Source organism: Amphiprion ocellaris, chromosome 2 (assembly GCF_022539595.1).
Source record: "Amphiprion ocellaris isolate individual 3 ecotype Okinawa chromosome 2, ASM2253959v1, whole genome shotgun sequence".
Lineage (NCBI taxonomy): Eukaryota > Metazoa > Chordata > Actinopteri > Pomacentridae > Amphiprion > Amphiprion ocellaris.
Window position 1 is genome coordinate 5926916 of NC_072767.1, and position 22052 is coordinate 5948967.

Here is a 22052-nt window from a genome sequence, read left to right on the forward strand (position 1 = left end):
GTGTTTTTGTGGGTGTTTTGCGTCTCTTTGTGGTTGTTTTGGGTCCCTTGGTGGTTGTTTTGTGTCTCTTTGTGGTTGTTTTGTGTCTTTTCTGATTGTTTTGTGTCTCTATGGTTGTTTTGTGTCTCTGTGGTTGTTTTGTCTCCTTGTGGTTATTTTATGTCTCTTTTTGCGGTTGTTTTGTGTCTCTGTGGTTGTTTTGTGTATTTTTCTGATTGTTCTGCGTCTCTTTGTGGTTATTTTGTGTCACTTTGTGGTTGTTTTTTGTCTTATTGTGGTTGTTTTTTGTCTTTTTGTGGTTGTTTTTGTGTCCCTTTAAGCATCCTTAAGAAGACATTCTCAGCTCTCCCTCCTTCTAACCAGACACTGCTCAGAGTTCAGGGGATTAACTCAGATTTCACACAACAGAATCATCCGTGGAATAAATTATAAATCTGTTATGAAACCAAACTGGATTGACTCCAGTAAACACAGACGCTCATAAAGTCTTGGTTGATCTCTGTTTATCATTTTGTCCAAGAAAATCGTCGAAACAAGCCATCTGATAACGTTTTTAATGTTTGAGCAGAAACACCAGCAGCTTCTGTTTTCACTCCTCAAAATGAAAAAGACTCAGATGTTTGTTCTGAAATGAAGCCGAAGACCTGCAGCCAAACTCACTGCGTCTATTAGATTATTTATAACCTTTATTTAATAATGTGGAGAAGGAGCAGCTGCAGCTCACAGGCCTCCTTCTGTTTCATCTGTTAAATATAAAGCCTGGTCGATCCTTGTGTCGGAGCTCCGGAGGGAATGAAGAGACAAACGAAGGAGGAGATAAAGCAGAAAAACAGCGATGAAAGGAGAAAATGTGACGAGGAAGAAGAGCAGATAATTCTGTAAGTTGTTTTGTGTCTCTTTGTGGTTGTTTTTTGTGTATTTATGGTTGTTGTGCATCTCTTTGTGGTTATTTTGCATCTTTTTGTGGTTGTTTTGCATCTCTTTGCGGTCATTTTTCGTCTCTCTGTGGTTGTTTTTTGTTTATTTCTGGTTTGGTTGTTTTGTGTCTCTTTGCGGCTGTTTTGTGTCTTTGTGGTTGTTTTGTGTCTCTGTGGCTGTTTTGTGTCTTTTGTGGTTGTTTTTTGTCTTTGTGGTTGTTTTGTGTCTATGTATTTGTTTTGTGTCTTTTTGTGGTTGTTTTGTGTCTTTTTGTATTTGTTTTGTGTCTCTTTGTGGTTGTTTTGTGTCTCGTTGCAGTTGTTTTGTGTCTCTCTGTGGCTGTTTTATGTGTCTCTGGTTGCTTTGTCTGTCTTTGCGGTTGTTTTTTGCCTCTCTGTGCTTGTTTTTTGTTTATTTCTGGCTGTTTTGTGTCTCTGCGGTTGTTTTGCATCTTTGTGGCCTCTTTCTGTTTCATCTGTTAAATATGGTGTCTGGCCGATCAGAAGCCTCATGTCGGAGCTCCGGAGGGAATGAAAGGACGGATGAAGGAGGAGGGAGGGAACACTGAGGAGATAAAGCACAAAAACGGCGATGAAAGGAGAAAACGTGACGGGGAAGAGGAGCAGATAATTCTCTAAGAGCAGATCGGAGGACGGACGGAGGAGAGACGAGCTCAGAATTAAATCTGGTGTCAAACAAAAAGCTGCTTAATGGTCTGTGAAATAAACAACAAACAGAGACACGTGAGCAGAATGAGGACCAGGCAGCAGATCTGAGCTGTTAAGACGTCTGCTGACCTTCTCTGAGGTGAAGCTCCAACAGCTGCAGCTCTGAAGATACTGAGGTTTTACAGTAACACGCCTCTCTGAGGGATTTAAAGGTCACCGCCGCTATCTGAACATTCAGCATTCACACCGCTCCAAGATAAAACGGTTTAAAGGCGAACCGAGGAAATCTAGAAGAACTGAACCGAGGAAATCTACAAGAACTGAACCGAGGAGACGAATAAACCGAGAGATCGAGCGAAGCTGAACGTTCAGAAGGATTTCTACTAAACTGTCACCAGTAAAAGAAGCTGAATTATCAGTGAGAAGCTCCAGTGTGTCATCAGTCCTGTATGTCCAGTACAGTCTACTGCAGTCTTTAAACGGTAGTCTGACACATAGAATAACCAAAACTAGACACAAAACAAAACGAGATACAAAACAGCAAGGACACAGAACTGTCCTAAACACACACAACCCAACCAAAAATGAGACGCAAAACAACACAAAATGAGAAAAACATGACAGAAAACAACAAAAATCTGATAAAGAATGACTGCAAAGATGCAAAACTGACCCAAAGACACACAAAACAACACAAAATGAAACACAAAACAGCACAAATTGAAAAAACACAAGAGACAAAATAATATAAAATGTGACAAAACAGCATAAAAGACACAGAAATGTCCTAAAGACACCAAAAAAACCAACAATGAGACACAAAACAACACAAAATATTTTTTAAAAAACACGAGATAAAACGACACAAAATGAGAAAAATGTGACGGAAAACATCAAAAACAAGATATAAAACGACCACAAAGATGCAAAACTGTCCCAAAGACATAAAACAACTAAAACAAGACAACATTAAATGAGACACAAAACAGCATAAAAGACACAGAACTGTCCAAAAGACACCAAAACTACCAAAAATGAAAAATAACAAGAGACCTAACGACAAAGAATTTGAAAAATGTGACAGAAAACATCAAAAACAAGATACAAAATGACCCCAAAAACACAAAACTGTCCCAAAGACAAATAAAACAACTAAAACAAGAAAGAAAAGAACACAAAATGAGACACAAAACAGCATAAAGGACAATTAACTGTCCCAGTCACATAAAACAATCAAAACTGAGACACAAATCATCACAATTTCAGAAAAATGTGACAGAAAACAACAAAAATCAGATAAAGAATGACTGCAAAGATGCAAAACTGACCCAAAGATGCACAAAACAACACAAGATGAGACACAAAACAGCATAAAGGACACAGACAACAACAGGACAAAGACTCTCCTAAAGACACATAAAATTACTGGAAATGAGACAAAAACGTGACAGAAAACAACAAAAATCAGACACAAATTAACCACAAAAGTGCCTAACTGACCCAAAGACACGTAAAACTAATAACAAAAAAAGACAAAACAACACAGAAACTGTTCAGACTTCAGAGGGTTCATTTATATTTGTGTTTCCATGTGGTTGTTTCTGACATTGTTCTAATTAAATATAAGTTACAGCAGCTTTAGAAAGCTCAGATCTGAAAATAGGACACAGATTCCAGAAAGTTTAATGAACCTTTTAGCTGGTTGTGATTTTAAATTCATAGAAAATCAGCGGCTGAACGTCTGCAGAGGAAACGAGGAGAACAGAACGGAGACTCTGTTCGCCTCCACAGCCCAACTCATAAAGTTTAATTTAAAGCTGAGCAAACAAACCGAGGGCGGAACCTCATTCAGCAGATTCATAAAGGAAACGAGCAGCGAGGTCACCAGGTTCAGAGCAGGACGCCTCAACTCGGACTGGAATTAAAGAGAAACTTTCACCGAGACGACGAGGAGAAACGTCTGAATGAAAGGCAGCAGAGAGAGGAACGAAATCATCCATCAGAGAAAACATGAAGACGTTCTGCTGCACAAAGCTGCTCTAACTGGATTCATCTGCTGCTTCACAAATATCTCATAATACCAAGGAACACAACATGTAGTCATCTGGAACTGAAGCATAGAGGATTTACTGGAGGATCAGAACCACAAAATCAGACAAAAAAAGGCAAAAAACAAGACAAAATATTACAAAAATGAGACACAAAACGACCAAAATAGACAAATGATGCAAGCGAGACAAAAAACAAGACAGAATGACAAAAATGAGAAACAGAACGACAAAAACGTGAGACAAGCAACAAAAATCAGACAAAACAAGACAAAAGATTACAAAAATGAGACACAAAACAACAAAAGAACAATGAGCAATCTAGTATTTTACTTTATGATCAAAATGACAAAAAAAAGACAAATAACAACAAAAACAAGACGAAATATTTCAATAACGACACAAAACTACAAAAACACGAGACAAACGACCAAAGTCAGGCAAAAAAAAGAATAAAAACAATACAAAATATTACAAAAATGAGACACAAAACGGAAAAAAAATAGACAAATGACGCAAGTGAGACAAAAAGGAACCACAAAATGAGACAAATGAAAAACATAAAAACATGAGACAAGCAACAAAAGTCAGACAAAAAAGACAAAAAAACAAGACAAAATATTACATAAATTAAACAAAATAACCACAACTCCAAATCTTTCCTTTGTTTTAGTGCAAAAAAATACGTTTAAGGAATTATCTACTAAACACCATGAACAACCTGAAATTGCACCAGAAAAATAAGTTAAATTTCAGCAACATTCAGCCTCAATTCATCATTTCCACATTACAACTTCCAGATCACAGAGTGTCTACAACGGAACACAACATTAGTCTAGGTTCGCCCCCCGATCTTTGGCTCATGAAAGCCAAAGGTCGGCAACTTGAGCGGCTTTACAGAAAAACTGGTCTCACTATTCACAAAGAAATGCACAATAACCACATCATACGCTGTAAGGACACCACTGCCAACACCAAAACCCACTACTACTCCAGTATGATCTCTGCAAATGAAGGAAACAGAAATCACTCAGAAATCCATCCACCTTAGAGCTGGACCCTCACCCCCTCACACACCTGGTGCCGACCCCTCCAACTTCAACAACTACCGTCCTATCTCCAAATCTACCTTTCATCTCCAAAATCCTGGAAAAAAACTATTGCCTCCCAACTCCGCTCTCACCTATGCCATAATAACCTGCATGAACAGTGCAGTCCGGTTTCCATCCAATCCACAGCACAGAAACAGCACTCATCAGAACCACCCACGACCTCCTGATGGCAGCTGATTGTGGACTCCTCACCAGCCTTTGATACCGTCTACCACCCTCCTCACCAGACTACCTTCCACTGGCATCACGCACACTCCAGAAGACTGCTTCACCTCTTACCTCTCTGGCCGCACTCAGTTCATGCAGCTCTAATCCTTTAAATCCATCCCTTCTCCCGTCACCACAGGTGTTCCCCAGGGTTCTGTGCTGGGGCCCCTCCTCTTCATCATTTACCTCCTTCCTCTCTGCAATACAAGGGGTCCTTGACTTAGGTCGGAATTCTGTTCCTACAGCGCAAGGTAAGTCCATTTTCATCATAAATTGGAACTCACACTCTCCTACCTGTCCCCCGGCCAATGTTTGTCAGTGTTTCGCCCTTTTCTGAGTGTTTCATTATATCTAATTTCACTTCCATGAAGATGCCATCAGAAGAGTCTAACCTACGCTTGGGAGTAATAATGAAGGGCAAAAAGTTAGCAAATGTAGCACAATCCGAGGTGGCATACAACGGGAGAACAGAGACAAATTCGTCCTCCTCTTACAGCGCCGAGTGACAATGTATTTGTCCGCTCTGCTTGCTCACCAACTAGTTCCACGCAACCAGTTCCGACATAACAACGAAACGCTGTAGGTCAGAGACGCCGTAAACCGAGGACCTCCTATATCTAAGGCAATTTTAACATTCATTTCCACTGCTATGCAGATGACACCCCGTTCTACCTTATCAGTAAACCATCGGCAATATCTTTCACAAATTTAACATTCATTTCCAGTGCTACGCAGATGACACCCCACTCTAACTCATCAGTAAACCCTCCTTCACTCTCCCGCCCATCTCCCTCACTGATTGCATGGTTCACCCTATACTTCCTTAAATTAAACAGTAATAAAACTGAGGTTCTCCTCATTGACACAAAGTCCACTTTATCCACAACTCCTCCGTTTCACCCTCTCACCAGGTTAAGAGTTTGGGTGTCATCCTCGACAGTATCTTTTCAATCTCACATCAGTAACATCACCCGGTCTGCCTACTTCCACCTTCGAAACATCAATTGTCTCCACCCCAACTCAGAAACACTGATTCATTCGCCCATTTCAAATCAAAAGCCCAAAACACATCTGTTCAAAACTGCCTATTCCATCTGATGCCAAATGCTCTGTCTCTTGTGTTGTTTTTACCCATTTTTAGTGCGTATTTTGTGTACAGTGCCGAGAAAGGTGCCTTCAAATAAAATTTCTTATTATTAACTACAGAATCACAGACCAGCGTGTTTTCAGGAGTTCGATATAGACGTTGTTCATCTCTGAAACTTTCCCCTGTGTCTATCTGATATCTATGTGATGCTAAAGCCGTGTTTAGTCTCTGTAAACATGATTTATTTATTACATATTCATATTTACCCGTTTGAAGCCATTAACTGAACACATTTAGTGATCCTGTGCTTTGGCGTGAGAACAGATAAAAGAAGAATTGGCATCAGAGGATTTGATCTCTGACTGAACCGAAGCTGCCTGAAGGAAGAAAATCAATCTGGAGATGAAAACCTCATCTTTCTGCTCTGTTGTTGGTTAGTTTCTTGTAAACACACAGAGTTTACTGGAGGTTGGAGGACAGAGTGTGTGTTTGTATCCACAGTTTAATGAGCTGTTGATTGGTTTAATGTGACAGAAAACTGCAGGTGTTGAAGCGTCTCTGAGGAAACAACAGCTGGACGGAGGAGGATGAAGGACACGGGGAGTCTGAAACATCTGGATGCTGAGGATGATGAAGAGGATGATGAAGGTTTGCCAGTAAAAACATTTAATGTTGGGATTATGATTAAACTGTAGATATTGTTTAAGGTTGATATTATTTAATAAATGCCACCTTTTGAACAGAAATACACATTTTGTTTACTAATTCTACTTCCAGCTACTGTCTATCATCGTTTTCTGAAAGTTTAAAACCAAAAAGCATCATTATTCACTACTGTTAGCCAAACAACGATAGTGCTAGTCGCTACGTTAGCCTCAGCAAGTAATGTGTTAGCCAAAACACGATAATGTCCGTCATTACGTCAGACCAGTTCAAGTAATGGTAGCTGCTACATTAGCGTTGGCAAGCTACATTTGTCACTACATGGCCTAACTGAGAAAAATTAGCCACTACGTTAGCCTGAACAGCAACATTAGCCACTGCATTAGCCTAAACAAGATAATGTTATCCACTATGTTAGCCTGAATGAGATAATGTTAGTCCATTAAATTAGTCTAAACAATCTGTTAGCCGTTACATTAGCCTAAACAAGGATTGTTAGCCTCTATGTTAGCCAAAACTAGATAACAGTAGCTGCTCTTCAGTGCTAGCAAGCCACATTTGCAACTACATGTCCTAAGTAAAATTAGCCATTATGTTAGCCTGAACAGCAGCATTACCAAATGCATTAGCCTAAATGAGCAATGTTAGCCCAAATGAGCTAATGTTAGTCAATACCATAGCCAGAAAAAGCAATGATGGTCACTATGCTAGCCATAACGAGTAACATTAGTCACTGCATTAGCCTAAACAAGTAAAATTAACCACTACAGTAGCTTGAACTAAAAACATTATCCAATAATCCAAACAACATGTTGGCCACTACATTAGCCTAAACAAGGATTGTTAGCCACACTGTTAGCTGAAACAAAGTATTGTTCACAACTATATTAGCCAAAACAAGATAACGTTAGCCACTTTGTTAGCCTCTATGTCAGTAAAAACATGATAAAGATAGCCACTACGACAGTCACTGTGCCATCTGAAACAAAATTATGTCAAAACAAGATAATTCCAGTCGCTACATTCATCTGAAAAAGTAATGGTAGCCGCATTAGCGTTAGCAAGTCATAGCTGGCACTACGTAAGTAAAATTAGCGCTTATGTTAGCCTGAACAGCAGCATTAGCCTAAACAAGGATTGTTACCTACAAGCTGAAACGAGGTATTGTTAGCAACTATATTAGCCAAAACAAGATAATGTTAGCCACTGTGTTAGCCTGAATGAGATATTGTTAGTCCATTAAATTAGTCTAAACAACACGTTAGAGACTACATTAGTGAAATTAGCGCTTAGGTTAGCCTGAACAGCAGCGTTAGCCTAAACAAGATGTAAGACCATCTCAGCATTTTCAGGCTGCTGCCGCCATCATTGTTGCCATGGTTACAGAAGCACACTGCACCAAAATACACACAGATTTATCCCAGAATGTTGCCCTGAACTGAATCTGAATCCGTGTGTGTGTGTGCGTGTGTGTGTGTGTGTGTGTGTGTGTGTGTGTGCTCCTAGCAAGGTGACTTGTCACAGTAAATTAGCGCACGCGCACACACACACACACACACACACACACACACACACACACACACACACACTTACACACACATACACCTGCTGAATTTGGCTGAGCAGTCTTTTTGTGAGTCTGCAGTCGCCCTCCAGCTACAGTGTGTGTGTGTGTGTGTGTGTGTGTGTGTGTGTGTGTGTGCGTGTGTGTGTGCGTGTGTGCGTGTTTGTGTGTGCTCGTTCCAGACTGTTCTCTGTTGCTCTGCAGATGTTCCTATCTGATGTTTCAGATCTTCAGAGACGTGAATCTGATCCTCTGACTCTCAGAACAACACAAACAACACGACACAAACAACACAAACACCAGGAACCAGCTGTGAGTGACTCGACTCCTCTACATCTGGATCCTGAGTCTGAGGAGGAGGATTGGTTTTATAACAGCTCAACTGTCAGTAAAATGTCCATTTTTGTTGTTTTACATCATTGTTTGCATTGAGTTGTGTTTTTGGGGTTAGTTTTTGCCTCATTCTGGTTGTTTTATGTCTTTTTGTGGTCTTTTACATTTAATTCTGGTTGTTTTATATCACTTTTTCATCGTAGTTTTGTGGTTGTTTTCAATTTATTTTGGTAGTTTCTTACATTTTTGTGGTAATTTTGTGTTAGATTTTGGTCGTTCTGTGTCACATTCAGTTTTTAAAAAATATATTTTAGTAGTTGTTTGCATATAATCCTGGTTGTTTTTTCATATTTCAGTCATTTTATATCTTTTTGTGGTCATTTACATCTAATTTTTGGTAGCTTTGTGTGATATTTTTGTTGTTTTACATGTTTTTATCAGTCACACTTAGTTTTTTTAATGAATTTTTGTAATAATTTACATTTAATTTAGATTATTTTACATGTGTCTATGGTATGTTTTTCATGTTTTGTTTTTTTAATCATATTTTTGTGGTTGTTTGTAGTTATTTTACACATTTTTTGTGGTCATTCGTGTTAGATTTTGGTTTGGTTCTGTCACATTTTCTCATTTTTGCTTTACATTTTAATTGTTTTATGTGTTTTGATGGTCATCTACATCTATTTTTTTGTTGTTTTCTGTCACATTTTGGTTATTTCACATCTTTTTCACGACTGTTGGCTGCTGAGGAAATAAAACCCTGAGACAAATTCCTCCATAGCTGGAGAATAATTGACTGATGGACTTAATTTTGGTTGTTTTGTGTAATATTTTTGGCAATTTTACATTGTTTGTGGTTATTTTTAGTCCTATTTAGCTTGTTTTACATGTTGTTGTCAATCACATTTTGCTTTTTTGTGTGTTTTTGTAATAATTTACATTTAATTTTGGTTGTTTTTCCATCACATTTTGATTATTTTACATGTTTCTGTGGTTCGTTTTTCATGTTTTGTTTTTTTAAATCATATTTTTGTAGTCATTTGCATTCAAGTTTTTGTAGTTTTACATTGTTTTGTGGTCGGTTGCATTTAGTTTTAGTTGTTTTATGTCACTTCTTGGTTATTTCAAATCTTTTAGTGATTAGTTGCTTGTTTTTTGTCACATTTTAGTTGATTTTTGTGGTCATTTTGCATCACATTTTGAGTTTTTTATGTGTTTCTGTAATAATTTACATTTAATTTTGGTTGTTCGCATTTTGATTATTTTACACGTGTCTATGGTATGTTTTTCAAGGTTTGTTTTTTTAATCATATTTTTGTGGTTGTTTGTAGTTATTTTGGTAGTTTTTTTTACACATCTTTGTGGTCATTTGTGTTAGATTTTGGTTTGGTTCTGTCATATTTTCTCATTTTAGCCTTGCTGGGGTAATTTTTGCATCACATTTTAGTTGTTTTATGTCTTTTGGTGGTCATTTACATTTAGTTGTTGGTAACATTTTTGTTGTTTTCGTTGTTTTGTGGTCGGCTGCATTTAGTTTTAGTTGTTTTATGTCACATTTTGGTTATTTTGGGGATTATTTGATGGATTTTTTTGTCACATTTTAGCTGCCTTACAGGTTTCGCGGTCAGTTTCTGGTTGTTTTATGTCTTTTCGTGGTCATTGTGAACTTCGCAGCTTAAACTGCAGCTGATATATCTGGCTGGTATTGTAATTTTTGTACCTCTGGGCAGGTTTGTGCTCAGATTAAAGTGGAGGTTCAGCATCAGGTCTCTGCAGGTGGCTCGTGTAAAGCAGCTCCACCACAGAGCCACTCAGTTTTGCAGGATTTTAGATGGAAGAAGCAGGAAAAGGGAAGTCAGAGCAGCTGCATGTTTATTTCTGCCTTCAGTAACCTGCTTCTGTCCGTTCCACCCTCCAGGAAACATCCCATCGCTGACATTAGCGTGAAGCCTCGGCAGTAAATCTGAAAGCGGCAGCAGAGATGAATTAGTGTGTTTTCATGTTCAGCCTCATTGGTTTTTACTGTCTGTATGTGGAGCCTCTAGAGGGGGAATAGAAGCTTTGTTTGGTTTGACGAACACAGAGGCTGGAATCGATCCGCTTTCACCTCAGAATCCACCAAAAGGACAGAAATGAAGAGATGGGCAAGTTTTACCTTCTAGGAAAAGATAATTCTGTGTTTAAAACTATCTGAATGAACAAACTAATATCTTCTGCTGTTGTTACTGATTGTTTTCAGTCTGTTTCTAGTCAGAGTCAATCACTGGTCGTGTTTTTAGATCAACAAGTGAATTTGAAGCCAACTTTAGAAATGGTACAAAAATAAGTAAGACAATGAGAATAATTCTTTTTTCCATTGACTGTTTTAGAGTGAAACAACAAAGCTGTGTCGTGTCACCACAAGGTGGTGCTGTAGCTCTGTAGCTCTGTAATGAACAGAGTAGAAGAAGCCAGAAATAAAACTGTTAGCCTGCTGTTAAAAAAAAAAAAACCTTAAAAACGGGTCATTTGTACTTGATTTAGGCTGTTTAATGTCTTTTTGTTGTAGTCTGTATAGAATTGAGGTGTTTTAGTGTCACAGTTTGGTTGATTTATGTATTTTTGTAGATATCTGATTTTAAATGTGGTTGATTAACATCTTTTTTTGGTCAGTTTGCGTCACATTTTGGTTGTTTTATGTATTTTGTTGTAATTTGTTCAGTATTAAGGTATTTTGGTGTCTCAGTTTGGTTGTTTTATATCTTTTCGTGGTAGTTTTGTGGTACATTTGGAGAGAATAAACTCACAGTGTGGTCAGAAGGTGGCGCTACAGGCTACATTAAAGGCTACGTTAGCTGTAATGGATACAGTAGAAGGAAAAGCAGCTGTTGTCCAACCTGTTTTTTGGTTGTCTGCATTTGATTTTGGCTGTTTTGTGTCTTTTTGACGTTGTTCGCAACTAATTTTTATTGTTTTGCTTCACGTTTTGGTCATTTTATGTTGGTTTATTGAACAAAATAAGCCGCTGCGTTGTGTCATCAGAAGGTGGCGCTGTAGCTGCGTTAGCTGTAATAAACAGAGTAGAAGAAGAAGCTGGAAACGGCAAACTACATACGTCTTTTGTGGTCAGTAATACTTCATTTGTGTAACATTGGTTGTAAATATTTTAAAATAAAAAAAAAATCTAAAATCTCTAATTGCAGCTTCTTAAATCTGAATATGTTCTGGTGTCTCGTTACGGTGATTTAGGGTCTGTCCTTAATGATTTTCTGCATTTATTGTTGATTTTTCATGTTTTTGTGTCAGTTTCACATATTTTTGCAGTAATTCTGGATCTTTTTATGATCGTTTTAGGTCTTTCTGTGGTGAAATCTTGAATTATATTGGTGGTATTCCATGATTTTGTGTTAATTTCACATCTTTTTGTGGTGATTTTGCACCGACAGTAACGTCCGTGTTGTTTATCCTCCATATTAACTCCTGAACAGCGAGTATTTGGTTTAAATGATTTCAGATGTTCTGATCAGAATTCCACAATCTGCAGAATGTTAACGGAGCAGCAGACGCAGGTTCTGGTGTTTGTGATGACAGACTGGATTATTTTCTCTTTGTTCTCGTCAAACACAGAACCAGCAGCAGGATCCAGTTTGGTCTCTGGTGCTGCAGCAGCTGGACGTCGCTGCAGTGCAACAGAAGCTCCTGCATGTTTTAACGCAACAGAAGCTGCTGCATGTTTTAATGCAACAGAAGCTGCTACATGTTTCAACGCAACAGAAGCTGCTGCATGTTTTAACACAACAGAGGCTGCTGCATGTTTTAATGCAACAGAAGATGTTGCATCTTTTAACACAACAGAAGATGCTGCATGTTTTAATGCAACAGAAGATGCTGCATGTTTTAATGCAACAGAAGATGCTGCATGTTTTAATGCAACAGAAGCTGCTACATGTTTTAATGCAACAGAAGCTGCTGCATGTTTTAACGCAACAGAAGATGCTACATGTTTTAACGCAACAGAAGCTGCTACATGTTTTAATGCAACAGAAGATGCTGCATGTTTTAATGCAACAGAAGATGCTGCATGTTTTAATGCAACAGAAGATGCTTCATGTTTTAATGCAACAGAAGATGCTACATGTTTTAATGCAACAGAAGATGCTGCATGTTTTAATGCAACAGAAAATTAACCCTGTCAGCACTGAAAGCACCACTCTGGTTAGTCATGACGTCACCAAGTCAATCTGCGCTAGTCATCAACTTGGCCAAAGTTACTTGAAATTTGTCAAAAATGAAAAAAATGCATCCAGGATAACTGAAAAACTAACTATCCAAAAATGACAAACACTCATCAAGAAAGAGTCAAAAATTGGTCAGATGACTTCAAACTGGTGACAAATCATAAAGATTTGTCCAAAAACACTCAGAAATGGTCCAAAATGTCCACAAAATTATCCAACACGATTTCATTTATTATCAGTCTTATCAGAACTGATAACAAGACTCTATATTTAGGGTCCAAAACGACTCAAGATTCATATTCTACTACTATATACATAACTACTTAGAAATCATCACAAATAATAAAAACAAAATGCAACAAAACTGTCCAAAATTTGTCAAAAACAGCAAAAATGTGTCTAGAATGACTCAGAAACTGTTTAAAATGACAAACACACATCCAGAATGAGTCAATAATTGGCCAAATGACTTCAAACTGGTCACAAATCATGAAGATTTGTCCAAAATCACCCAGAAATGGTCCAAAGCGAGTCAGAAATGGTCTAAAATGACAGAAATGTGTCCAAAATGACTCAAAAATGGTCCAGAATATCTACAGAATCCAACAGGATGTGATGGATCCATTTATTACCAATGCTATGAGCACTGACAACAAGACTCTATATTTAGGGTCCAAAATGACTCAAGACACATATTCTATGCCAATTTTTGAATCATTTTGGAAAACATGATGAAAAATAGCCAACAACTACTTAGAAATTATCACAAATGTTAAAAACAAAATGCAACAAAATTGTCCAGAAATGGTCAAAAACAACAAAAATGTGTCCAGAACGACTTAGAAACTGTCTGAAATAACAAACACTCGTCCAGAATGAGTCAATAACTGGACAAATGACTTCAAACTAGTCACAAATCATAAAAATTTGCCCAAAAACACTCAGAAATGGTTTAAAATGACAAAAATTGTGTCAAAATGACTCAAAAATGGCCCAAAATGTCGACAGTATCATCCTACAGGGTGTGATGGATCCATTCATTATCAATCTTATGAGCATTGACAACAAGACTCTATATTTAGGGTCCAAGGTGAAACAGAAATTGTCCAAAATGACTCGAGACATTTTCTTTGGCATTTTTTGCGTCATTTTGGACATGAAAAAAAACAGCCAATAACTACTTTGAAATCATCAAAATTAGAAATAAAATGCAACATAATTGTCCAAAAATGGTCAACAACAGCAAAAACGTCCATTCAGAATGACTTAGAAACTGTCTAAAATGAGTCAATAACTGGCCAAACGACTTCAAATTGGTCAGAAATGATAAATATTTGTCTAAAATCACTCACAGATCATCTAAAACGAGTCAGAAATGGTCTAAAATTACAATAATTGTGTCAAAAAATGACTTTAAATGGTCCCAAGAGCCTCAGAACTCTCCAGAAGGAACCCGTCCAGGTGATGGATTGTTGGTGAGCCGCTGCTGAAGCTACTAGAAGGAGAATGAGGCTCCTGATGATGATGATGATGATGCTGATGATGATATCTACTGATCCAATAAGCACCTGGATCATCAGGTAGAACCAGTTCAGAACCAACCAGAACACCTCAGAACCAACCAGCTGCCGACAGGATGGAACGGATCCATTCATCACCAATCAGCTCAAACACAACGCTTTGTGTGTGTGTGTGTGTGTGTGTGTGTGTGTGTGTGTGTGTGTGTCTGTGTGCTGAGTGATGCAGCGTCATAGGGGGAACCCGCCAACTCAATCTGCGCTAGTCATCACCGGCTACACACACCGCAGACACACAACACAACAACACAATGATGCAGCGTCCAGATGCTCAGAGTGTGTAGCCACCTGTTTGTGTGTGTGTGTGTGTGTGTGTGTGTGTGTGTGTGTGTTGCAGACAGGTTAAAGGTGACCTCTACCTGGACTACACAGACTGAACATGAACACGCTGCAAACACAACTCGGCTGCTGTCGACACGAAACAACCTACCGCACAATCGGACACACACGTACACACACACACACGCACGCACACACACACACACACACACGCACACACACACACTCAGACAGCAGCAGAACATACGAACCCGGCGGCAGCATCATCCATACTTCAGTCCTCGGAGCTCAGATTAATCCTCATGGAGTCACTTTCAGCTTCACTCTGATTCTGAAGCAGCAGCTGCAGCTTTATAGCAGCTCTGATACACCTCTCTCTCTTTTCTCTATTCATCCTCTGCCTCGCTCTACCACCACTCTGATACACCTCTCTCTCTTTTCTCTATTCATCCTCTGCCTCGCTCTACCACCACTCTGATACACCTCTCTCTCTTTCTCTCATCCTCTCTCTCATCCCCTCTCTCTCTCTGTCATCCCCTCTCTCTCCCTCATCCTTTTTCTCTCATTCTCTCGCTCTCTCATCCTCTCTCTCATCCTCTCTCTCTCTCCATCCTCACTCTCTCTCTCATCCTCACTCTCTCTTTCTCTCATCCTCTCTCTCTCTCCCATCCTCTCTCTCCCTCATCCCTTTTCTCTCATTCTCTCTCTCTCCATTCTCTCTCATCCTCTCTCTCTTCTCTCTCTCCATCTTCTCTCTCATCCTCTCTCTCTCTCTCACTCTCCTCTCTGTATCCTCACTCTGTCTCTCATCCTCTCTCATTCTCTCTCTCTCATCTCTTCATTCTAGATGAGTTTCAAGTCATTCTGGTGAATCTTTTGTAATTTTGGAGAAGTTTCAAGTAACTTTTGGTCATTTTAGACAATTTTTGAATCATTTTGGACAAAGTATGAGTCATTTTGGAATTTTTTTTGTAATTTTGGGCAGTTCTTAAATCATTTTGGACCATTTCTAGTCATCTTAGACTGGTTAGTTTCATTTTAGACCATCTTTGGATCATTTTGGTCATGTTTTTGTCATTTTGGACAAGTTGGGAAGTTTTTACAGTTTCTGGCTGACAAATGTCATTTTATCAATATATTTTCCTAAAGAAAAAACAGTTTTTTAAAATGTGCTGCCACATTTTGTGCTTCAGAAGGTTAAAATAAAGCAGCTGTGGTTGTTCCTGGTGATCACCATGAAGGTCCTCACTGGTAACGGAGAAGCTCTGGACTCTGATGAACATCTGGATGGCCTCCATTTTTCAGAATATTAACATCTCTAATGTGTCCAACAACCAGGAAACTCTTCTTCTGAGATATTAAAAGTTTATTTCCACCAGGTGTTTCCTGTCACCATCTTTTCTCCGTACAGTAAAACAATATGTGTGAATAAAAAGCTGCATCTGGTCCCATATTTTCCGGACCTGCAGTGATTTCAATGAGCTGACAGCTAAAGTCGTAGCGACATTGGCTAATTAGCTGACAGCTAAAGTCGTAGCGGTGTCGGCTAATTAGCTGCATCTTAAACAGCAGCAGTGTTGCTTTAATTAGCTCCAACAGAACTCTTCATTATCGATGGAAACAACCAACACATGAAGCAGAACTACTCACAGGAAGAAGCCAAGTTTAATTTGTTCCAGACGAGCAACAGCTGATTTCTGTGCAGAGCGTAGGAGGTTCTGCTGCTCAACCTGCCATAAATAGAGCAGAACCTTTAAAATGCCCTCAAGAACGACGCAGATCCTCTTTAACGGTCCTGAAACCTCCAACAGGGAGAAACAGCAGCAGACGGGAGAAGAACAGCTTCTGAAGACCCAAACGTCCATCATTCAGTTCATGGAACCAGAACATCAGAACATCGGACCATCAAACACCAGAACATCGGACCATCACAAGATCGCAACATCAGACCATCCAAACACCAGACAATCAGAACACCAGAACAACCAAACATGAGACCTGCAGAACATTATGCCATCGGAACACCAGACCATCAGAACATCTGGACATCCTTCTGGTTCTGACAGACATCAACATCATTCACACGTCCACAGGAGGAAATCCGATCAACACTATAAACCATCGGTGCTGCTCAGGTTCCTCAGATATTCTGCTCACACTGGATGGTTCTGGTGAAGGTCTGGAGGTCGGACGGTGGAAGAACATCTTGTACTTCTCAGTCTGTGGATCTAACCTTCTGTTCCACCAGGTTCTCAGTGATCCACAGGGCTACAGTGATGCCCTCTGGTTGGTGTTAGAATAGCAACTCAAATGAGAAACAAAATGACAAAAAATAAGACAAATGACATGAAACAATAAAAAGAGAGATAAAAAATTACACAAATGACACAAACAAGACAAAAAAAAACACAAAACAACAAAAACGACGCACAACAACAAATAAAGTGCAATACAAAATGACAAAAATAAGACAAAAAACACAAGCGAGACAAAAAGGAAACATAAAATGACAAAAATGAGAAACAAAATGACAAAAACACAAGACAAAATGACAACAGTCAGACAACAAAAGACAAAAAACAAGACAAAATATTACAAAAATGAGACGGTGACAAAAAGATGGACAAATGGCAAAAATAAGCCAAAAAACAATGAATAAAGTGAAACACAAAATGACAAAACTAAGACAAAAAACACAAGTGAGACAAAAAGGAAACATGAGACAAACAACAAAAGTCAGAAAAAAAAGACAAAAAAACAACAAAAAAACTGACAAAATGTTACAAAAACGAGACACAAAACGACTAAAGAAGAATGAACAATCTAGTATTTTACTTTATGATCAAAACAACTTGTCATGGTCTAGAAATTATTTTAAATTTATAGTTTTACTAATTTACAATCTGCAGTTCATGTCTTCTCTGGAATTTTTACACTTTGAGGGCCGAATTGGACCCTCTGGAGGACCGCTTTTGACCCGTGGGCTGCATGTTGGGCACCCCTGATCTAAACCCATAAACGACTATTTTTCTATTTGAGTGGTGGGAACGGGTTCTTAAAATATTTTAATCTCAATCATTGTGACACCAATCAGCAGATACTCAGCAGCTCATTTCCATCCTGATCCTCTGATCTCATTTATCAGAGTTCATTTAGTTTTTTCATCTTCGCTTAATATTTGCTTCTTGCGTTTTAAAGATTAGCCCAGATTAAATCTGGACTCAACGTGATTATTTCAGTCAGCAGGTGTATTTATGGAAGGAAATGTTCCTGCTGCTCGTTAGTTTCTGTCGGTTTGCTGCTGAATCTGTGTCGACTGTGAGGAAAAACAACCAATGGAAAAAGAAAATACGTCACCTCACCTCCAGAGTTCAGATCAGGCTGATAGAGCTGCTGGGTGTCGACTCCAAAGAGACCCAGCAGCAGGTAGATCCCTCTGAACCAAATTAACTCTGAGCTCATTCATCAGGAAGCTATTCCAAACATGTTCAGCTCTTTATTTCACATTCTGCAGCTGATCTCAAAGTTTCTGAGACAAAAATCAATAGAAAAAAAGATGAAACATGTCAGTGATGGTGCAGCTGCAGGTTTAAAGAGTTAAACTTCACATTAATGCGTCTCTATGACTCATGCTAACTCTACTCTCTGCTTCTGTTGTAGAGATTCGGGGAAATGAGGACAAATCAGTGCATCGGGAACAAAAAGCTCCCAGCAGCGCTCCAAAAAAACGACTTCAAAGCATGACTCTGACTTTATGGAAGCTCAGCAGCTAAATGTAAAGATAGATCACTGACCAAAATTAGCCACGAACGGATCAAAGTGAGCTAAATCAGCTCTGGAGTGACTCACATACACCAAAACAACAGTCCAAAATGACTTGAAACTTGTCCAAAATCAGTCAAAAAATTAAAAGAATGACACTAAATGGTCCACAAAAAGTCAATGTCTTTCCGAATTATCTCAAAAAATGTCCAGTTTGACCGAAATTAGAAATAAATATGACAAAAATGACTCACAAAACATACAGAATGGCTCTAAATGGTCCACAATTACTCACTGTCTTTCTAAAATATCACAAAAAACATCCAATGTGACCAAAATTAGAAAAAACATGACTCAAAAAATGTACAGAATGGATATAAATGGTCCAAAACAAATAAATGTCTTTCTAAATTATCTTAAAAAAGTGTCCAATATGACATAAATTAGAAAAAAACATGTCAAAAATGACTAAAAAATGTAGAGAATGGCTCTAAATGGTCCAAAGCAAGTCAATGTCTTTCCAAAATATCTAAAAAACAATAGAATAGAATAGAATAGAATAGCCACTTTATTGTCAACCAGAACATACACTAGTTGGTGCATGTTATGACTGAAATTCCGTTGCAACAAGCTCGCCATCGGAGTAATAAATACAAAAACAAACAAAAATATGTAACCAACTATATATATATATATATATATATATATACATATATATATATATATATATATATATATATATAAATATGTAACCAACTATATATATATATATATATACTAGGGCTGGGACTTTAACGCGTTAATTTCGATTAGTTACGGCGAAAATAACGCGTTAAGTATCATAACGCAATTACTTGCACCCTCCTCAGTTCCCTCATTTCTGGCACACCGGTAACTCTGATGAACACTCCAGCCCAGTAGGTGGCGGTAATGAACCTAAAGTCTGTTTGTAGCCATGAAGAAGAAGCACAGGAAGCACTGAGTGAAGTCAGGCGCTGGTGAACAGTGAAGGAAGAGGAGATTGAGCTTGTTGGACAGAAATTTTTCTTTTAAAAATCTTCCTGATGGCAGCTTGGATAAAAGCCTGGTTGTGTACAAATTGTACAACAAAGAGTTTTCTGATCACTGCGTCACTTCAAGCCGACGGTATCACCTCAATGTAAAACATGTTGCTGTTAGCACCAGAGCTAACATTAGCTACGAGTCATGCTAACGGTGTAGCTATCCCATAATAGACCACTTTTCTAGACAGTGCTTGAGTTTACAGAAAGTCTTAAAATGCTGAATAAAATCGCTATAACTGCACTTAGATTTGCAGTAATCTGTGAATGTAGCAGACAGATGAAAAATGCAGCAGACAGATGAAAAATGCAGATAAATAGAAATGAAACATTTTTGTGGTTTAAGTTTTTACTCCGTCGAGGCTCTGCCTCCTTGGAGGAGAAATAACCTAAACAACAAAAATATCTCTTTTAATAACTTAATTATAAACTTTTTGTTTAAAAAAAAATTACACAAATAAAAATTGATATTCCTATAAAAAGAACCATCAAAATTACACCATTTATCAGACCCAGAAAAGATGGAAACAGAATGAATCTCTGGATTTTCAACTTTCTGAAGCTCCTTGAACTACTTATGCTGATTTTATGTGCCATACAGTGGAAAAAACAATGGAATTTAGGCTTTAAGTCATCAAAATCACTTTTTTCTATATGTCCCATTTTCCTTTTTTAAAATAAATTTTAAATTATAAACAAGTATGTCTATTCATTGATTTAACTGTCAACCACAATTTTATATGAACTGAAAAACTTCACTTATTGTGTCAGTATTGTGTGTATAGCTATTTGACAAAACTGCAATTAATTGCGATTAATTAATTACAAAGCCTGTAATTAATTAGATTAATGTATTTAATCGTGTCCCACCACTAATATATATATATATATATATATATATATATATATAAATAAATATATATAAATATACACACACACACACATATATATATACACACACACCTGTAAACATACACATCCGCACATATTTCCAATATGACCAAAATTAGAAAAAACACGTAAAAAATGACTCAAAAAATGTAGAGAATGGATATAAATGGTCCAAAACAAGTCAATGCCTTTACAAAATATTAGAACAAAATGTCCAGTATGGTCAAAATTTGAAAAATTTGTCAAAAATGACTCCAAAATGTACAGAATGTATATAAATCGTCCAAAACAAGTCAATGCCTTTCCAAAATATTAGAAAAAAAAACATCCAATACGGTCCAAAATTAGAAAAATTTGTCAAAAAATGACTGAAAAAAATGGACAGAGTGGCTCTAAATGGTCCACAGCAACTCAATGTCTTTCCAAAATGTCTCAAACAAGTGTCCAATATGACAAAAAATAGAAAAAACGTCAAAAATGACTCAAAAAATGGTCCAAACTGACACAAACCTACATACGTGGACAAAATTGTTGGTACCCCTTGGTTAATGAAAGAAAAACCCACAACGGTCACAGAAATAATTTAAATCTGACAAAAGTAATAAATAAAAATTCTATGAAAATTAACCAATTAAAATCAGACATTGCTTTTGAACCATGGTTCAACAGAATTATTTAAAAAAATAAACTAAATGAAACCGGCCTGGACAAAAATGATGGTACCCTTAACTTAATATTTTGTTGCACAACCTTTTGAGGCAATCACTGCAATCAAACCATTTGTGTAACTGTCAGTGAGACTTCTGCACCTCTCAGCAGGTATTCTGGTCCACTCCTCATCAGCAGACTGCTCCAGTTGTCTCAGGTTTGAAGGTTTCTTCTCCAGACGGCATGTTTCACCTCCTTCCACAGATGTTCAATAGGATTTAGATCAGGGCTCATAGAGGCCACTTCAGAATAGTCCAATGTTTTCCTCTTGGCCATTCTTGGCTGTTTTTAGCTGTGTTTTTTGGCTCATTATCCTGTTGCAAGACCCATGACCTGCGACTGAGACCAAGCTTTCTGACACTGGGCAGCACATTTCTCTCTAGAATACCTTGATAGTCATGAGATTTCATTGTACCCTGCACAGATTCCAGACACCCTGTACCAGATGCAGCAAAGCAGCCCCAGAACATAACAGAACCTCCTCCATGTTCCACAGTAGGGACAGTGTTCTTTTCTTCATATGCTTCATTTCTGCATCTGTGAACATAGAGCTGATGTCCCAAAAAGTTCCAGTTTTGTCTCGTCTGTCCATAGGACATTCTCCCAGAAGCTTTGTGGCTTGTCAACATGCAGTTTGGCAAATTCCAGTCTGGCTTTTTTAGGATTTGTTTTCAACAATGGTGTCCTCCTTGGTCGTCTACCATGAAGTCCACTTTGGCTCAAACAACGACGGATGGTGTGATCTGACACTGATGTACCTTGACCTTGGAGTTCACCTTTAATGTCTTTAGAGGTTGTTCTGGGCTCTTTTGTTACCATTCCTGTTATCTGTCTCTTCCATTTGTCATCAATTTTTCTCCTGCTGTCCAGGGAGGTTGGCTACAGTCCCATGGATCTTAAATTTCTGAATAATATGTGCAACTGTAGTCACAGGAACATCAAGCTGCTTGGAGATGG

General features: G+C 38.1%; 1 protein-coding gene and 1 long non-coding RNA gene across 5 annotated transcripts in view; one reads left to right on the forward strand and one right to left on the reverse strand.

Moving 5' to 3' along the window:
- Positions 1–22052, reverse strand: part of patj (PATJ crumbs cell polarity complex component) — a 157946-nt gene that overhangs the window by 38818 nt on the left and 97076 nt on the right. The gene's annotated exons all lie outside the window — the stretch shown is intronic.
- On the forward strand, positions 812–8190 carry LOC118470355 (uncharacterized). Its single transcript, XR_008599423.1, has 3 exons — positions 812–5204; positions 6365–6473; positions 6575–8190. It is a non-coding gene; the product is annotated as an uncharacterized LOC118470355 (long non-coding RNA).